This window comes from Varroa jacobsoni, unplaced genomic scaffold (genome assembly GCF_002532875.2).
Source record: "Varroa jacobsoni isolate VJ856 unplaced genomic scaffold, vjacob_1.0 scaffold_1398, whole genome shotgun sequence".
NCBI lineage: Eukaryota > Metazoa > Arthropoda > Arachnida > Mesostigmata > Varroidae > Varroa > Varroa jacobsoni.
This window is the reverse complement of record NW_019214300.1, coordinates 417745-437567: the sequence shown is the minus strand read 5'-3', so window position 1 is coordinate 437567 and position 19823 is coordinate 417745. Positions and strand designations below refer to the sequence as shown.

At 41.4% G+C, this 19823-nt stretch overlaps 1 protein-coding gene and 2 long non-coding RNA genes across 3 annotated transcripts in view; 2 read left to right on the top strand and 1 right to left on the bottom strand.

Annotated features, from left to right (window-relative positions):
• LOC111269587 (uncharacterized) overlaps nucleotides 1–19012 on the bottom strand; it is a 47440-nt gene extending 28428 nt beyond the window's left edge. Inside the window, exon 1 of the long non-coding RNA XR_002685844.2 lies at nucleotides 18883–19012. This is a non-coding gene — a long non-coding RNA (uncharacterized LOC111269587). The remainder of the gene's footprint in view (nucleotides 1–18882) is intronic.
• Nucleotides 1–19823, top strand: part of Pkc53E (Protein C kinase 53E) — a 214868-nt gene that overhangs the window by 72062 nt on the left and 122983 nt on the right. The gene's annotated exons all lie outside the window — the stretch shown is intronic.
• LOC111269581 (uncharacterized) lies at nucleotides 17396–19736 on the top strand. Its single transcript, XR_002685837.2, has 2 exons — nucleotides 17396–18231; nucleotides 18973–19736. It is a non-coding gene; the product is annotated as an uncharacterized LOC111269581 (long non-coding RNA).

The following is a 19823-nucleotide window of genomic DNA, read 5'->3' as shown; positions in this document are numbered from 1 at the left end:
TTACGTTAGCCGCCTGCTGCAGTTTATGCCGCCATCTGCCGCGTCTGTTATTTAGAGCCGCTGCTTATTTTTTTGAATAGCATCAGAGAAGCATCGTTCGCAATGAGAGCAATGGTCAACTAATCTGCGATTCTATGAGCTATTACACGTTTGGCCTCGTTGTTACGGAATAGTACAAGGCTCAATTCAGGCTGAAAGAATCACGTATATATATATATATATATATATATATATATATATATATATATATATATACAGCATACTTTGATTGAGGGGTCTTTTTGAGATAGAATTTCTTGCAACCGCTTATGCGGCCGGTCTCAAACAGCAGTGTTAACGCTCCCGTCTGATTATACCACCGTCTATGCAATAAACTTGAGCTTGAATCGTCCTATAGTAGCACAGGGCGCTATCTGGATACCCTGTCAGGCTGCTTGTACAAAAATTTCGATGTTATTTTAGGATAGAAATTCGAGCAAAGTAAGTTGGTATAATTGTAGTATGGCGATGCGAAAAGTATCGTTTCGTTCAGATGTATAACCTATAAATTGCAGCTGTGAGTTTTATACAATATCTTTATTATACTCGCCGCAAGTTCACAAACAACACTAACTGAAATGGGAATTTTTATAAATAGTAGCAGTATATATATACACGTTGGCCTATCAAAAAAAGTATTGACTATTTTGAAGCAAAATTAAAGAAAGTCCTTTTTAATATTTAAAACAGTGTTACAAAATGAAATATGCCCTATTCTGTAGTTTCTGGATGAAACGTGCTTGTTGTGTCTCCGCATTGAAGCCAAATAAACACTATTAAGGGAGTTCTGCACGGACCGAAACCGATTAGAGACGGACCAGTATCCGGGCTATACGGCGAATGCATTAAATTTTTTTCCATTAAAGTTCCCCCAGTTTGAACCAGGTTGCTAAATATATATGTGGTCTTTTCGCATCAATTCGTGCAACGCCCAGACGTGGGGCTTTTTTTTTTAATTTAGCTTTCATTAGATGATCTAACACTGTTTTGTAGTGCACGGTTCGTTTTTCTGCTGACTACTCAGGTATTGCCCATTTTCTACAATAACTTCGTCAACTTTTTTTTTGCAACTGCTCGGTTACTATATGGAGCATCTTTCGTCTGCATGAAAGCGACAGGACCATTTTAAAGCCTTTCTTCCAACAACACATCTTGACCATAAACAGCTTAGCCTATTAGGCTCGGGCCGCCTATAAAATCTACTGAATTTTTGAGTAAATTTCACTCATATTTTAGATGCTCCATCTTAGATCTAACTAAAAGCATTCGAATAAGCTTAGCCAATATTCTTTGGACATTTTTTTCTTTTTTTATTAATAGACCGGTCTATGCGTTCAAAGTTTATTTATTATATATATTTATTGCTTATCCCAACTAATCCACAGCTACGCAGGAAAGCTCTCTGTAGGCTAAGCCGTTGAGCAATCGATCCTGCGTCAACCTACTAATACCTAAACGTTTGACTACCGTAAAGCCAGACGTGTTCTTCAAAGATCAGTTTATCTTTACCACTTATCGAGTAGAAAACAAGCAGCCTCGACGACGCCTATGAAACAGACTGGGTAACGCTAAAACAGCAAACAGTAGGAATTCTTCCTCGATGTATAGCTTTACAATTTATTCGGATGATTCCTGATGTTGAAACTCAAGATACTACCGAGCAACTATAACAAATTAATTCTACAGCACCATCGTATTACACCGCTAAGCCTTTCTGTCCTACAGTACAGTAAATAGGACCCTTTACAAGAAAAAAAAATAAACGAAAATCTTCGAATTCCGACAAGGACTTTACTAAACAGGAGCAAGCGTATGTCTTCATTCGGCCATGTCAGACTAAACAGAGGGGTAGACTACTGTGATAGCTCAAATATGGCACAAATTGTTTTTTTCCATCATTATAGATAGCAGTCCTATAGCGTCAATTAGTGCTCTTCACGACCGCATTTACGATGTGTTCTATAAATATTATTATTAGAGGTACTTTTATTATTGGTGTTACTACTATTGTCCTAGTAGTAATACGAATAATAAAAGGGCACTAGATACTGAAAAGCGTACGTAAGACGCAAACGTGTACGCAATCGTATTTAATTCCGGTTGCTTCCTAGCTGACACAGACCACGCGCGCAAGAAACTAATCTCCGTATGATACGTCATATTTGGTATTGCACAAAGTATCAGAACGCGGCAGATCATCCTAATAGGGAATGAGTTGTACATACGTTGATGTAATTCTAATTGGGGCATTGGTCGGAGGGCTGTTTTTTGTGGTTATCCATGTATGCTCTATGTCGGTCGAACCAGTTGATTTTCTCACTCATCGCGCTGAGCTATCAATAGAAATGAATGTGATTAGCTTGTATAATTTGCTTCTGTGCGGGAGAAATTTGGTGCACCTGACTTCTAGGGCTTCGTATGTTCTGCGTTGAAATCACTGACATGCTAGTCGAGGACCGGCAAGGGATCAGGCAAAGATCAGCTAAAAATCTTGATACCACCAGTATTCCCCATCCTATTGATATTCATTTATAGATTGCAATTATAGTAATCTGTGCGAGTGTCAAAAATTGAAGCAGTAAAACTTGTTAGGTTGACAAAACACGCTTAAAATCAGTTGAACCAGAGTGGTCGTGCAGTTTCCGACACCTCCTAACATAAAAAAGTGACAGAATTTGAGCACTAATGAATCTAATGAAAACTGGCTTCTCTTCAAATTTCGTTGATACCAAAAACAACCGCGTGACGCTTTGTTTGCCCTTCTCTAACTAACGTTACCGTAGCAAAAAAGAACGACACGCACTTCCAGACGCGCCCAAATACGTTACACGATCACAAAAGTCTGTTGGTTCAGCCCTCCTTCCCCGTTCCGCCGCCGACATTAGATTCAGCCGAAGTTTCTCTTTCATATCTTTTTAGGTCCGTGGAATATTTAGTATTCCGTTAGTAGATTTTTAGGTAGCCATCATATTAAGATGACATTTGGCCTGATTGGTAATGTAATGGAGGCTGGAGCCAAAAAAAACCGAAAAGGTATTCAGCCTCTTTTGCCGGACTCGTGAACGCAACAGAGCAAAAGGATATGGCACGTAAAAATGTCAATCGAGCAGCTTTCAGTGCTAATACTCTTGTATCGACAATCATTTAACAAGAGTTCCAACATAGGAAAAAAAGTATAAAGCTACTTTGAGATAATTCCAGTAAGTACATGAGCTCAGGAGGACTGGTTAATTGTTTCGAAGGCTCGTATCTGAAAAGATAATGGTTCCTAGTGCGATATCACTGTTTTTGCGAAGCAACGCTTAAACGGACTGAGCCATAAATCGGTATTTCCCTATAAATACGAAAGACACTCGAAGTGAAGAACGTCCAATTTGTACAAATTAAGAGGACGGATTCCAACTATAGAAAAGGGCACCTTAAGCCGTGGAGCATCTTTAAAGATAATACTTTTTTTTTCTCATAAATATGCCTGGTAATGGTTTTTCACGACAGTGTTATTGCCAGCAATGTTAGCAGACCAACCGGTTTGTCAGAGCTGCTCAGCTACAACCTTCGACTAATAAACCTCTAATACAACGAGGAGTTCCCCCGTTTGTGTTACACGATTCCTTTAATACAAAGCCATCTTCACCAGCAACGAGATATGTTCGCATAAGCGTGTAACCTTCAATACGGCGATGACTGTTTTCTAATTAGTATCGGCCAAATCGAACACTGAGGTTTGTGTTTCAGGCTTTCAGATACATGATGTATATTTGGAACGAGGTATTTTCCTTTTTGTCTGCTTTCGCTACGCGAAATACAAGTGGTGTTGGCAGGATATTATGCTCAGGCAGGAAAGGAGCTATAAAAAGCTTTGCCGCTTCAAACGATCTCAACGAGACATGCAAACCCTTCGTGTATGTTTTAACATCCGTAGAGAATTAGCGTAATAACCGAAAAGGTCTAAAACTGTACAATACTTTGTTGTGGTTCCTCAAAGGGATGGTGAGAAAGAGAAATTGTGAGATAGATTTTATGAAAAATCAAACGCGAAACAAAAATACTATGATATATGATTATAAAATTTGGGCGTGTTTCACTAATGTTTTCTAGAAAACCGGCACAGGTATTTTTACATACCACAGTGCTAAGGGTTTCACAGTATCTGCGACTGAAATGTTGCTACCGTACGTCCTATATGCGTTCTATTATTACTATTGCCATTACCAACATCGCACAGCAATTCCTAGTTTGTAGCTTTACTCTACCTTTTTTAGGATGCCCCACAATTGTACCCCTCTTTTCGTCTGGATCCCAACAACCACGAAGTTGTCATTAACGATGTTAGCTCCTATGCTTCCCGTACAACTTACACTATGGTCTTATGTAGATCGCCGGCCTTGAACGCCATACCGTTTTCAAAAACGAGCTCCCATTACTGCAACTTTTGCTAGTGCAAATTGGTAAACGTGCACGTATTCGCACGTACATACGTCTGCGCAGTAACTGCTCCTTTCTGAAGACAACCCTTTGCTGGGTAAATGCTCACCTATCTGTACGAAGTCCTCACTTTAAGCACGCGCCACGCCTCAAGTATTTAAGGGACCCGAAGCCCCGAACAGGTGTCTCTTTTTTTGGAGCGATTCTTCTGGCCAAGGGTACATCTCCGCACCTCATTGTTAGTGTTTGCCCCGCCGTTGCTGATACACTGATGGACATTCCTAGGCAAGGCTGATTCGCGGCTTAACTCTCAGAATCCGCGGACGCAGGATCCTAAGGTGACGTCGTCGTGGTCCTAGGGCGTTTGTGCAGTGGCGTATGCCAGTGCTTACTCTCTACAGCGATATTAAAACAAAATGCTTTAACGTGTCTCTTCGTATGAATAAATCTTCGATTCTTCTTTTTGTTTCACTTTGGAAGACTATGGTCATCCCGTTTTGCTTTTGCTGTAGATGTCATTGAACTCAGTAGTATTGTACATTGGGTTCAAACGTTATTTTCTCGTTAGTGCGTACATCGGTGACAACTACGAAAAGTTGCCGGCCTAACGTTGTGCTTGTAAACCGCACAGGCTAAATCGAAAGGAGAGAACCCATTTCGTGACAATTTGGTTCGGCCATTGCTGATTCGCCTACTAATGAGCGAATGTCAATTAGGTAAAGTAATAGGCGAGGCGAAATAAAGGAGGGGCATTGGGTAAAAATCATTACTGTTCTACTGTCCACCGCACAAGCTGTTACGTTGAGAGCGATAAAAACTATATAACCGCTAATCGAAACAGCTGACAACGATTTGTTGTTGACACCAACACGTAACAACGGACACATTATGATAGTGGCATAGAAGCCGAAATGCCGGCGTTAACACGGATGTTCTATTTTTTTGGGATTTACATGTCAAATACCTATTATACTGAACTCCACCTAGAACTTGGACGCGCTTAGCGAAATAAAGTTTAATAATAAATGAAACTTAAATAAATAAAAGACGAATAACGTGCTATGAAAAATTGTCGACTCAGCTATTTAAATATATTTTTCTACTGTTACCCGTAAAATTATTCGAGTGTGGCCTTCGTTCCAAGTGCACCTAGTATTTAATTTTGAATTAAAAAATCAATTATTCTACACGTTTCACACCTGTATCTATGTTATAGCATACACCAGTAATAACTTGCGGAGGCGTCTGTTAGGACGTACTGTTGGCCCTCCAGTTCCCTGGCGGAACGTTTGGTTGGCTTGATTTCAATCAAAGGGGGAGGAGAAACTCTTTGCTTCCCATCGATATCCCACTGAAGTCCCGGTTACGTTTTAAAAGACGTGGGTCAACAGACGTGGGCGAGAAAGACCTGCGAATTTTTTGTATACCCATACAACATTAGCAGATTTAAGAATACACATAATATGACAAAAGGGCAAAAAGCTAAAGTACCAACTTTGTGACTACAAACGGTCGCCGTTTCTAGTGTGCCAAATGTAAAAGGATAATCTCCAATACAAAAAAAATAACCTATTACTTTTCTCGGTTTGGCCCATGTGTTTTTTCTACTATTATAACAGATCGTTGGATAGCGGTTCGATATGAGACGACCTCTCTGTATGCGGTCCACACTCAGTATCTATTACCACTTCTCTTGAAAAACCTAGGTCTCTGCGCGGTTCCTCTGCGTCCGCGTGTGATAGTATCTGTATATCCGTAGTCAGTAAGTCTCTCGTGTTCTGTTTGCATTAGATGATTCTCCAAGGTTGCCTAGCTGGAGGGTATAAGTAAAATAGCAACCATGGTGATTAAGCCAGCGTAAGTATATGCGGATATATATGACGCAACACAGACAGAACGTTGGGTTACACCCTAAAGAGGAGTATCTAATGAATGCGGGTAGGGCCAAGTCGAACTATGATTACAGTGCTCCCTCGAGTTCTTATTGTTACTCTGACTCTTTGTGGGTCGCTCTGTACTATTGAACCTTTGGTAAAAAAAAAAAAACACTTCTTGTGTCCGTTGTGGGGGTCTGTTGAACCTATTAGAAGACTTCGTTAAAATCGCCTGTGAATCAGTAGCTACATTTACTGTATCTGTCCTTATTTGTATGATGCCTGAGACTGGGCCTCACCCCATCGCATACTCTTATCTTGCATTCCACTGATTAGGACGTAAGCCTGTTTCCATTTTCTTTAAGAAAAACTTCCGTCATTTGCACAAAGTGCCCAACCCGTCATCATGTAGGCCATGGGTAACGACGATAACATAAGCGCGCAAAAAAAACGACCAGTCGCAATGCCACAGATGATACAGAAAATACGCGGATCTATTTAACAATCAAGAGGGTGTGGCACTTTCCTAGACGTTGGCAAAAGTACGGCCATGTGTTTCCTATACAGGGGCGTACTGTTGACGCTTGGAAGTTAAGGACGGTCGCCGCTCGTCATGAGTTCAACAAACATGTGATTAGCGTTGATTGTCCGTACGTAATAGTATCGTAATCTAGCGAAGTTGATGCCCGATGTTGAAATGCGCCACCGTGCAATAGTACAGCGCATATTTCTGATGAAAGACGAAAAGTACTGAAAGTAAGGAAGAAGTAATGAAAGAAACGGATATTGCCTATGAGGAAAATTCATATATAGTGTAGTATGACAGAAATATTAGATGGGTGATAACATCTCTGAATCCGCCGAGACCGAGTACCTGTAGCGGAGTAGGTGTTGAATAGATGCAGACTGTGGATTAAGGGGCAACAAAATGCAATTCTAAGTGGGAAAACAAGTTACAACATAACCGATCTCTACGAGAAAAAGTTTAGGGTACTGAGTCTCACTGTAATGATTGTCGATGATGCCCAATTGAGAATACTGCATCTAAATTGGATTTTTCCGTGCTGTTTTCCTAAAACTGCATCTAAACAAAAAATATCTACTTCATCGATTTTTTTTTAACATATGCTACAAATATTGTTCTTAGAAAAACATCTGTTCTTCAATATATTTGCCGCGATAGCAGCTTCAGTTTGAGGCTTAAACCATTCATTTTCAATATATTTGTTTGTTAGTTCGGAAATGGGTTTTTAATAATAAGAACAATGGCGATATTGAAAGTCTCGAGAAGATTAACCGTTCGAGTTTAATTGGCAATTGGAGTTTAATTGACTTAATTGGCAATTGATATCCTCGTTTCTGGAACGGCTGTTAATTTGAAAAATGGCTTTTTTTAAGTTATCGTGATAAATTTTCGAACTTTCTAAATATGAACTCTACCACGAATCCTCCGGTTTACCTTGTGTAATGTTTGTTGGATTCTTCAGAAGCCCCACGGAAACTAACAGTAATGACGACCGTCGATTTCAGACGAACAGACAGGTTTTCATTTTATTGGGAATTCACCCAGCGTCGAAAGAGTTCATGACGAGTTCGTTGTGCTGTTCTAGAAAGAACTGGCAAACAGAAAAACTGGCCAAAATTCCCTCGAATTTCAACACACTCTGTAGATACATATATGATGAGGATGATGAGAAAGTTGACAAAAGTTTTTATTTCTAGTTTGTTTGCCCCCCTAAAGTTTTCGTAGTGCTTAATAGGTAGCGTAAACAGATTTTTTTCTTACGTAACTAGTGTAAAATTACAATGCTATTGTTTTTATGATCAGCTAACAAAAAGTCGACATCTTGCAATCTGCATCTATTGGGCATAGCATCCCGTATGTCGAGTGGCGGCACCGCTTAGATTTGTAGCTACTGGCAGCGTGTGCCGAGACGGTGCAGCAGCCGATGGCGCCCTACTCTGGACGGAATAAAGATAGCAATTATGGTACACAAAGTCGAATAAACGCTGGTCCAGAAAACGGTCTGGCCTGTTGTACTGTTCGATTGACCCGCTAGTTGCCCAGATAACAGTAAAGGTTTCTTCGTCCTGGATAATTCCCAATGCCGAGAGTCTTCAGAAACGTTTGGCTTAGGGCGCGTTAGACTTAGGTTCCTAACGGGGTTGACTTGTCGCAGTTTGTATCGTAAATGCATTAACACAAAGGTATTAAGGAGATGGTAAAAAATTGACTAGGCGAGCGAAAAAATATCTGAAAGAAAAAGCAAAGAGCGTGTAAACGGCGAAGGGGTTACTTGTTTTTTGATCATTTTAAACCATGCGGCATGTCACTCACTACTCTATTGTTATAGACTAATACAGAGCGCACAATTGTGGGGTGGTCTCTATACTCAGGACGTGGAGGGGAGATGTAACGGTTGGTAGCTAGAATATTTTTGAATAGAAAAGAAATTGTATATCTCAATCAGACTTCGGATCAGCTTCGTAGATACATAACAGCGTAACGGCCAGATTCGAAACATTTATTAAGACTCCTTTACGGACGGCCATGTAAGCCTCAAATGGCACTTGACTTCTGCAGCTTTACACGTTCAGAACTGCACGGGTGTACTGCTACAAAGTATCACCGGAAAAGCGAAACAGCTTCGTATACATGTCAGCATGAACATCTTTTTTATGTATCAATTTTTCAGTACAGAGGGCTTTTTCGGCAGGGCAAACCAATCTAGGGAAAATAATCTAAATCGTTCTTGCTGTTATCGAGATTATCCCAACAAATCACACCCTGTATAAATGCATACTTTTTTACCGCTATTTTTAGCATATGATACAACAACATACATGAGTTAAGAACTTCAATAAATTCATCTATCTCCCTTAGGAGGTTATCACTACACTCTGCCTCTCAGAGTGTCGCTTTTTTACACTGTCTGAGACTGCCCACCTTAAGTTCCTGCAAAGCCTTCCCTTTAATTTGTCTAATCCTTTTGTATGCTCTCAGTCTGTATCGAATCTATTCCTTAACTGTGTACCAACTTTCGGATGTGAGCCCTTGTGTCGATATAAGAACCATTTTCTATAAATAGTAGGAATACAGTAAGCGTGCGTAATTATCTCACGTTAACTGCATAGGATCACTTGTTACTTCGTCATCACAGACGAAACAGCGATTAACTTGAGGACGAGAGGGAGCGATCTCAAAAAAGAAGGGCACGTAAGTTAAAAACGGACTGAGTACGTTATGTTATCAATATCGCATTTTAGCGCCGGAAAAACGAGTCAACTTGTAGCGCCAGTTCTTAGTCCGCAATCAAATCCTGATTAGCTGCATAAAACCATAACAGTTTCAGGGGTACAGGTTAACAAAAGAGCCCAGTTTCATTTCGTCACCTGTTGCCACGAAGTTCTTGATTGCTGCCATTACAATGACACTTCCAAGAAGTTTCATTTTTGTCATTTTCGGCTGAGCCTGCGAAAACACACAAGTGTGTATGTAAGTGGAAGCCTACCGCCCTATATATATACATAGGGAGAGAAAAAACAAGGTCTTATATTGTTTCCGTTTGGCAGTGATTAAATGTTGAGCGTTCGCCGGAAGTGGCCTCGTCGTCTGGCAGGCTAGTAGCTTCGCATGTAATGGACCGAGGGGTTCTGGCAGATGAAGTTATAGATGCATCCAGAAAAAAGCGTAACAGTACCACGACACAATAAAAACATATCTTAATGTACCGTCCTGCGATAGCCACACAAGGCGACTTTTAAAACAGTCGACTGATGCCGACATTGCTGTAGTGCTCCATTTCTCATGGGTGTTCTGCTGCTAACTCACGTGTCGTATGTAGATCTGAGGTTTTACCGACTGTTATTATTTATTGAACACATTCTAGCTGGACCTAAAATGAAGCGATATGTGTTCACTAATAATAGCAAGTTCAGAACACCACATCCTGGAGGGAGGAAGAAAAAGGTAGGGTCGGAGCCGAAGATGGCCGAGATCAGACCGAGTGGGCCAGTGAAAGGAAGAGCAGTGGGCGGTGGAAAATTCGATCGTTGGGTAGAGGGAACAGGAAAGGAAAAGGGGTAAAAGGTTCAAGTGGCAAATAGGCGAGACACGAATACGTGAACGAAGGACGACATAACAAGAAGGAAAAATTTTTAAAGAAAAAATCCTAATATCTAATGAAAGCGCGTCAAGGGAAAACGAAGTCTTCTTCTGCATGTTTTTTTTATGTGATTTTTCTATCATTAGTAAACTGGCTGGCAGAAGAAAGAGCAGGGAAGATGCGCACGCTCGTTGCACCTTATTTGCACATTTTCTATAATCGCCACTTAGAGTGAAGAAGGCGATCCATTTGGTTGAAGGCGGTGAAAGTACAGGGTTGTCGTTCAGGCTTATGGAGGAAAGAAAACTCTGCGGAGTTATTTTATTTAGTTCAATAACTCAGCAGATATCTACAGTTGTGCTCAGGTATCTGATTGGCGGGATCTGTTCAATCTTTGTCAAAACTTGCACCTCTGTTCAATATACTCTAGCCAATATAGAGTACTTATTAGGACTGCTGGTTGCGCCTTTTTCAAGTTTGCGATTTTAGGTCAGTCGAAAAACAGGTTACTGTAACTTCGTGAAATTTCAGATTTTTTTCGGACATGAGACCCAAGGACGGGTTGGGCTAACCAAAAACGGCTACTGTCAGTCTCTATTCGCTAACATTGTAGTACCAATAAAGGTATCTCAAAATCGTGCATGTCAATACATATATTAGATGTTTTTATGCTACATAAACGCCGCTGTTCCCCTGAGAAGTGACGTTTGTGGCGCTTAGACGTCTTGATGCCCTCGAAGCATTGCTCCTCCGATATTTTTGTTTTATCCAATCATCCAGTTTAAACTAAGCTATCGCTATCACTACGAAGAACTTGAGCAATGTAGTAGTATCATGCACTCGGCATGTCGTGCAGCCCCGTCGGCGGATATGATGAATTGTTGCTGCCCGAGCGTCAAGGGGATTATCGCAAATTATTCGCTACAGGCTGCAACTTCGAACTCCGAACGCAACTGCTGACAATAGAACAACGTTGCACTCTATGACTACTGCATTGGTTGATTGAGTACGCTAAGTTGGTTAGATAGATCCACTATCAACATGAAAGTATTGTCAAGTTCCCTTATCTCTCCCCCGTATACCTTCACTTCCTGAGCTTGTCACCATATGCGACAGGGAGAATTTGTCTAGGAAGAAAATACTTGCATCACATGAGCTGAGAGCAGTGTTCTGTACATAAATCCGTTATGTCGGTGTAATAAAATCTGCTCGCCTCTGTCAAATATATTGATTCATGTAAGCGAACCCTGGATGGATCTAGTTTGTTGCCTTAGATAAATCGACCGCTAGTGACCAAGCCTGTACTAACGTCGGCATACGGCGCTATTTGCTTTTGAAAAAAGAACAGCACGTGACGAAGGCCTGGATACAATATCCGACCGAGATCCGACAGTAACTCAGAACCTCAGCTGCGTTGTTCGTCCTCGGCCTTACTGACCTCAGCGCATTGTCTACATTCGCTATCAGCGCGTCATAGCTGTGGCGTGCTATCTTTTCATATTTGTTGCACGTCCCCTGATCGGCAAGCATGCATATTTTGACATATGTTCGCTTACCGTATACGTCGGAAATGACTCTAGCCAGGGAACCAACCGCAATCCGAGGTCAAATAATACCTCCGGCCTATCACACGCTGCCTTCCTTTTTTTGCATGACGCATAAAAACGACATCCTGATTCGCCTGTTATCGTAACATCGACTGAAAAGACGGACACGGACTGTTGTTATCCGTTCGTGTTGCTGCCTATGGCAATTTCCACTTAAAAAACGTTTATTAATTTGCATCTTTTTTCCAGGTCCAGGCCTTGAGGCGATCACCGTTACAGGCGAACGCTGAGTGTTGAGTGGCAATGCGAATTCGGGTGCTTTTGTGAATCGTGATGAGCACAACAGTGTGGCCCTTTCCCTGAGTATCTTCTAGGGAAGACCAACTAGGGAAGTTTTTAGCTACTGGCTGGGGAAACTAAACAGCGTCTGACATAAAAACAAGCTACATATTATAACGCATACGTATCGAAATGTGTTTCTTTTTCAATGCTGAGTCACAATAGATTTTTCCTTTATTGTAGTGGATAGCTGATGCAGATATGGAATTGAACAAGGCATCATTATCTGGCGAAGTATCTGCGCCCAATGCGTGTTGAATACAGGGGCAAAATAAACGCAAGTAATCGTCGCGGTGAGCTACCGGCTTAATCGAACGCGATTTTTTCGCTGGTTACCATTCAAACCATCTTTTCGCACATACATACATATTACACTGTGCTCTGTCTTCATTGATTTGTGCAATGAGGCCATTATCAATGAGCTGTTCGTGTAGTTTAACCACATCCTATCTATCTTCCGAAAGACATATTTGGACATTCTGTCCAAGCAGAGTTCATGGTGGGATTCTTTCATGGGATTTATTGCGGCACCACGAATGAGCTAATGGAAAAGCACAACAAAGGAGCTTGAAGAGTTGAGTTGAGTTTCACGATGTTTAGCATTATTCTCTAAGGCGGGCTTTTTTCAAAACGAGCGTGCGTTTGTCGCTTTGAAACGATTTTCATCGTTTCATAGATTAACGGTTGCTGGTTTCGTGAGTCAACGTTTAAGGTGCTAGCACTAAACATCGCGAAGTCCTTCTGACTATACGTCATTCCATGGAAGTGGAGTACAGGTACAAAAAAAAAGTTAGGCAGACGAGAAGTTGCCGAGAAGTTCTTCCCCCAACCATCAGTTAAAAAATACGCTATTTGGATGCTCTTGACAAAAAAAAAGTTGAGCATCGTTTGGAGCCAAGCGATAGCGAGCGATTGCTATAAACGTCAAAATCTGTTCTCGTAAAAGCAACTTTAAAAAGAGAATTAATGGATCGACTCGTTGGTCACCTACCATTAAACAGGTACAGCACTGAAATGTCGAGTGGTTTAAAACTAGCGTATCAGCAGTATAATAAATTATACGATACGTTATGCCTAACTAGAAGCAGGGAAAGACCGGTGTGAACTGCCCAATAAATACAGGGCAACCTCTCATAAGAAATCTCCGGAGGAACTTCCTGTACTCTTTACACTATAGCAAACCGATACCCCTCGAGTTAATGATCCGGCGTCTTCTTTGCCACGCTACCCGCTCGCGCTGACTTACGGCTTTTGGGAGACATGAGTATCCATCGACTTCAGCCGAAATACCAAAATACTGTAGCATGATTGTGATGAGCTGCTGCCGACATTTTTACCGTGAGAATTTTTCTGCCTGCTGGAACAGTAAAACTGACGAGTTAAGAGTTGCCACCGCTGGCCTAATTGAGGCAACGCATGTAGAGAAAATATATTACAGATAATAACTAAACAGCACTTGCAGCAGACAAAGAGATCAGAGGAATGAGATCTTCCATATACGCAGGACTAATCAGTGTGCTTCACCAAAACCTTGCCTTGCAGCCAGCTATTCGGTCGTGTGACATCTACAATGTATATATATACATGCGTATGTATATATATATATAATTATTAGTAAGTAGGTGATGCTATAAACGTCATTTGTAGAAGGCAGTTGATCGAAATTAACTTTCCAATACACTGCTTGTTTCCGCAATCAATTTCTACGTTTGTGACGTTAAAGTCCGTCTTTTCGTCTCCTAGATTTGTCTCAGTTTATTCGCCTACAGACAGATACCAACGGCCGTGTTCTGTAAAGGGAAAAAGACTGGCCGTACTTTCTTACGCGGACTCAGGTCTCCGACCGTCTTTCCGGTATAACTTTCTGACCTAGACCAAGATTCTCAGCGGACTGGCGTACCGTTAGCTGTGGTCAGTGGTCTTATATATAATCTTATCTTGATCAAGCTGATAATGTTTGCAAATCTGTCAGTTCATCATCGTGCGAGCCAGCGTCATAGGTAGCCTCGTAGCGTCGGCCATACCAATAAATTGTGAAACAAATGAGCCGTTTATCAAAAACTGACGTTGTCGTTTATAGTACTTCGCTAAAGTATACACCCTCTATTTTTCGAGTTTTACGTCCCGTATCGCCGTAAAGTATACCTAGCGAACTAGTCGTCAGCTATATACGTACACACTACTATCGTATGTTTCAAAGAGCTTTGATTTATCGGCAAGATCGATGACATATCAAGTACGTTTCACGAATTTGGTTCAAAATAAACTGCGACGACCTATTCGAGTGCCTCATCGGTTTCACGTAACCTGTAGGCAAGTAGAAAAAGCGATACGGGTAAGCCAACGCCACTCATACAGAACCGTTCCAGACAAATGGATAGGTAAACCTTGAGTACGGCTTACTGCTAATAGTTGTACATGTGCTGGTTTAAACCTTAAATATTTCTCCATTTATTAGTGTTGAAGTGTCTGCATAGCCCGCTTCAAACGTTCTGTTAGTCTAATTGATTTAACTTTGGTTTTCAATTAAACATATTAGATGCTCCACGTGTCCAGAATAGATTGAGACCGGAGGGAAACCAGTCCTTGGAGCTGGAGGAAAACTAGTTATAGCTATAATAAAAGGTAGCCTCAAGCTGAGTATAGCGGAGAGCCTTATATATATATACACACACTTCCACTATACTCCGTATAGTGGAGACGAGAGCTTGCCCGAGACTGAAGTTGTACTTTGTCGCTACTGTATACGCAGCTTTTGAATAATTCGCAAAAAGATTTTCATAAGGCAAACGTTGAAGATTCTCATAAGATGTTAATATTATTATCATGAACCTCAATAACATCGCATTACCCATACATCAGAGATGGGATACGAAGTAAGTGTATTCTTTAAAGAAGTTTTTTTTACAGCACTTACAGCCTTTTGCCTTTCTCGAAATAGGCTTGCGAAGAGCCACAATCAATTCCCAGGCCAGAACAGCAACAGCATCATTTACCGCAATCTGTACATGCAAATATGAGGGGCGTTTTGCTACCAAATAGTAGTACTTAATAGTTTAGGCGATCTAGGGAGTGACGGGCGGGGGGGGGGGGGGGCAAAAACGACACATATAGCATTCCCGAACAGATGCAGGTGGCCAGTTTGCTCCCACTTGTAATGGAAGCTACTTGTCGAAAAAAATTGCGACCCAGTAGGAAAAACCCGACCGCCTTAGAAAAGCGTTTTTACAGCGAAAAGCGTTGACCGTCGCTAGTTGGAGGCAGTGGTGCGTCTTGTGTTTTCCCATTTACGTTTAGAGCCTATTAGAAACTATTTAAGCAGGACTCAGATTGACAACGCGTGAAAACCTGTCAACATGACGCGAAAAGCCAGTTTTGCTAATTTCATGATGTTGATGTTTATTTAGTCTTGCGCGTCTTCTGCAGACGAGCGTCGCGATTGGATCGACCAGATAAGGATCAACATTTTTCTATCTCATTCGTCTTTTTTCGACTATCGCGGCTCCTTATACTTTTAGATTATTGACGCTTTTGACGAACTATCAGCTCGAAGCTTAAAAGTCAGCTCGATTTTATGTTTCATGAGCTTCAGTAAGGCTTCAACGAGTCGGTGCTTACCAACGTCGGTATAATCAGGTTTAGCATTAAATATTATTCGCAGATTCAGTGAGGGGATTTTTGAAGCAGACTTTAGTGGTTTAGGCCTCGAATTGACTTGTGCGAATGCTGGTTACAGGAATGCTTTTGTAAAGGATGCCTTTGCCGCCATATGTGAAGCACTCTATTGAGATATCTGCTTCCAATTAGATGCAGCCTATGAAAAACCGACATAAATTCGGTGGTCAATTTTTGCGTTTTATACAAATGTTTCTTTCCCGTATAGTAGTAGCGTACGTTTTCGTTTCCTAATCCATCAGCCTAAGAGGCCCATACCTAGGTCATGTAGGTAGGGATCGTTTACTTAGTCTACGGAAATGATAAATCGATGCACGACAGTATATGATGAAGGGCCGTTCGGTATTGTTTATGCTTTCCAATTGTCACTTTCAACTATCAAAGATAAGCTGATATTCCTTCCAAAAATTATTTAAATAAATAATGTCGATCTCTCCATCTATCTCTCGTGTTGACGTTCGATAGGCTGACAGCAAAGTTCGACTGGGGCATAGTCGTAACAAAAGTTTTATGCCCTAGAATGCTCAACACGTGTGCTAAAAGTACTTCGAAATTTACTATCGTCATTAAGTTGAACTTATGCTGATTTGTAGGTGGATCGAACTTACTGGCACAGTTTCATTTCTGTTAAGTAAAAATATTCACAATAGCCAGTATCTAGCTGGAGGACACTATTGAAAAAATTCCTGTGAACGAGACAACGCTACATTCACGTTACTATCGACAACGTCAGCGTCAACATCTACTAGCTGCTCATAATATACCCGATGCATCGGAACGCGTTCTCGTCCTGCCCGTATCCTCAAACCCAATCTAGATGGCATCTTAACATTCAAGTATAGGTACGTGGGCATGACCGCATTGAATATTATTGTAGATCTATGGCATCTTTGAACGTCACACATTCCGCTGCTGCTTCTCCCAGCAGAGCCGATTGACGCCGATCGACCGAGCGAGACACCCGCCTAGATAGGGAAGAATGTACGGGGCGCTGATAAAGCAACGCTACCATCCTGTAAGTGGATGGTAGTTGATTCAAAGACAATACTTATATAGCCGAGTTTTTGGATGATTCGGGGTTTCAATACCGTCCTTATAAATCTTCGATATCGATAGAATGTTGAATCACTACCGCAATCGTAAATTTTTCATTATTGTGCTTCGGGAAATGGTGACATGCGTTACGGTCGCGTTGCTCGTATAATCTAAACAATCGTTTACCGCAGAGGCTTTTTAAGCGTTTCACCCACCAAATAGCGCAATACACAAACACCGCCAATACATGCGCTATTTACGAAGACCACAAATGAGTGCATAGAAGGTTTGGAAAATAGCGCTTGCTTATGGTCAGCCTTCTATGCGAACACTCGGAGAGTGATGCGCTGCTAGCGTTACCGCTTGTTTACCTGTTAGGCGCCAAAAACAAGGCGCGAATAAGCCGCCCAAGGACAATTTAGATCCTAGTTTGTCATGGCTTGCTGATTTATTACATGTTCAAGCAATGTCTTACGATTATGCTAGTGCATCTGCTACCGGAAGGTAATAAAATCTACCCGGTAAGACTATCACTTGCTAGAGCAGGTAACGATGAAGTTGCTCCCGTCCTCGTTCGCCAACAAGGTTGATCATTGAAACGATACGGCTCGATGGTCGCTAACCGGCACGCACGACGTTATGTCCAGGAGGCCGCGAACGATAAATCGTGTTTGATCTTTACTTGACCGGATCGAAGCTAACTCACATAATCTGTTCCACTGTCCGAAGACGGCAGTATGAGAAAGGCAAGCAGCACGTATAGCTCCACACCTTACCTATCGTGCCTGTACCCGTTTACGTTGAATCGTCGCACGTGAACGTTGGTGACGAACAGAGCAGCCGTAAAACAGCTGTTTATCTGACAATCGCTTTATATCGACTGGCGTATTTACCCGGGCCGAAAACCTTAATAGCAATGGCGTACCCAAACGCTAGACTAGGTCGCTTTGCGTCTGGCCACTGGTGAGTGGGCGACTATCGTGTCTGCACCATACTGTCTACTGTTGATTCAGGGATTTTTTTGCCTAATAGACAGAGCAGCAAAGTATTGACACTGATGAGCAGACGGCGGTAATTTCAACTCGTACAATCCTCAGTGACGAATTGTGATCATTCATCGTACAGCAATGCTCTCGTTGACATCGAGCCACGAGGAGAGTAACGACATGCTCTTAAAGTACTTTTTACTTAGTAAGTAAGTTAGTATAATAAGTAAATTAACTTTACCAGTAAGTAAAGAACTAAAACGAACACTATGATTATTTTTGAAGGCTACCTGGAGAAGGTGCAAAAGTAAGCATTACAAAATCGATGCTGAAGGAAGGCGAGATTGACAAAGAACGTGTTGATTTTTTAGTGGGTTGGGATCGAGAAAAATAACTTCAAATACTATCTACTGATATGAACGAAATCATTAAAATATAGAATATTAACTATTCAATACTGAATAGTGTTTGTTTATATAAGATTTTTTCGCTCAAAGTTTGTAGGAGACTAGTGACTGACTGGCTTCAGCGCGATGATGAAAGATATCTCTCTTTCCTATAGACACTTCGTGCTGATACGCGCGAACCAATTTAGAAGGGAATTTGGTAGATATTGTAGCTCGCCTCTGAAGAGATTTAGTCGTATGTACCACATAACGGTGTTCACGCGTTAAACAGGCAACCAAATTTATAGCTTTAACCATATGGCCTGGCACACATCGGTTCTCCTCTATACTGCGCCTCCAGTTACATGAACTCAATGTGGTATGCCGTGATCGCTTTACTAACTGCCACATACAATTACAGTGCTCATTAGAAGCTATAATCAAGCAACAGTTGAAAAAATCGTACTCACTTTCTATTTCATAAACTTTCCATCTTGTCCTTGATTTTCCTCGACGCGTTTTGAAGCATGTCGGTAATCTTCTCATAATTGTTCTAACAGCGTGCGGCGCTCCTGATGGTACACGCTCTCGATGGTTTCATCTGGTACGTCGTTACGCGCTGGTCACGCTTGGCTATTCTACAGATACTGCTAGTCCTTGATGCTGCTAGCGTCGCCGAGCTACTGGCGGGAGCGGGAACCCGGACGTCTCCGCTTGATCTGCGTCTCCACCAAGAGCCTATAGCAGAGGCCATTGGGAGCCGGTGGGAAACACGGGGCTGGAGCAAATTCCGGAATGTTACCTTCCGTTCGAAAACATATCGAAAACCAGTTGCTAGAATAGGCTTCATAAAAAGATTATGAACCAGGAATAGAGAAGTAGCAAATTAGCGAGAGAGGCCTCTATGAAAGCGCGATAGCTAAGGCGTTTCTAGTAAAGGCAGTGATGGGGATTGTTGCGATTTCTGCTGTTGCTGTGTGCTGACATTGTTCCCAATATATGCCAAATATTGAGATAGTAGTTTTTGACTTGAAAAGTAAAAAAACATTAATACCAGTGTTTTTGATTTTGTTAGTGTTTCAGGGTGTTCTTAATAAATGCTGCTCGCTGAAGTAGTAAATTAGGGATCGTGGCAAATAGGTATATGACCCATTAACAAGAGGTATTTCATTTGTTTATGTTCACAAAAGCCAGAAGTCTGCATACATTTTGTGTTTACAATTGATACTTCACAATTATTATTCCTATTAAGCATAACTGTTTAGCATTTCGTTCTAAATTGAATCACAATAAAAATATATCTGTTCAATTGATACATACAAAACGAATCAATCACTGCCTGCTTTCGTAATTACAGGCCGTTCTTTGGCCGCAAGCTTAGGCATACGAACCGCGGGCCTTGACCACAATG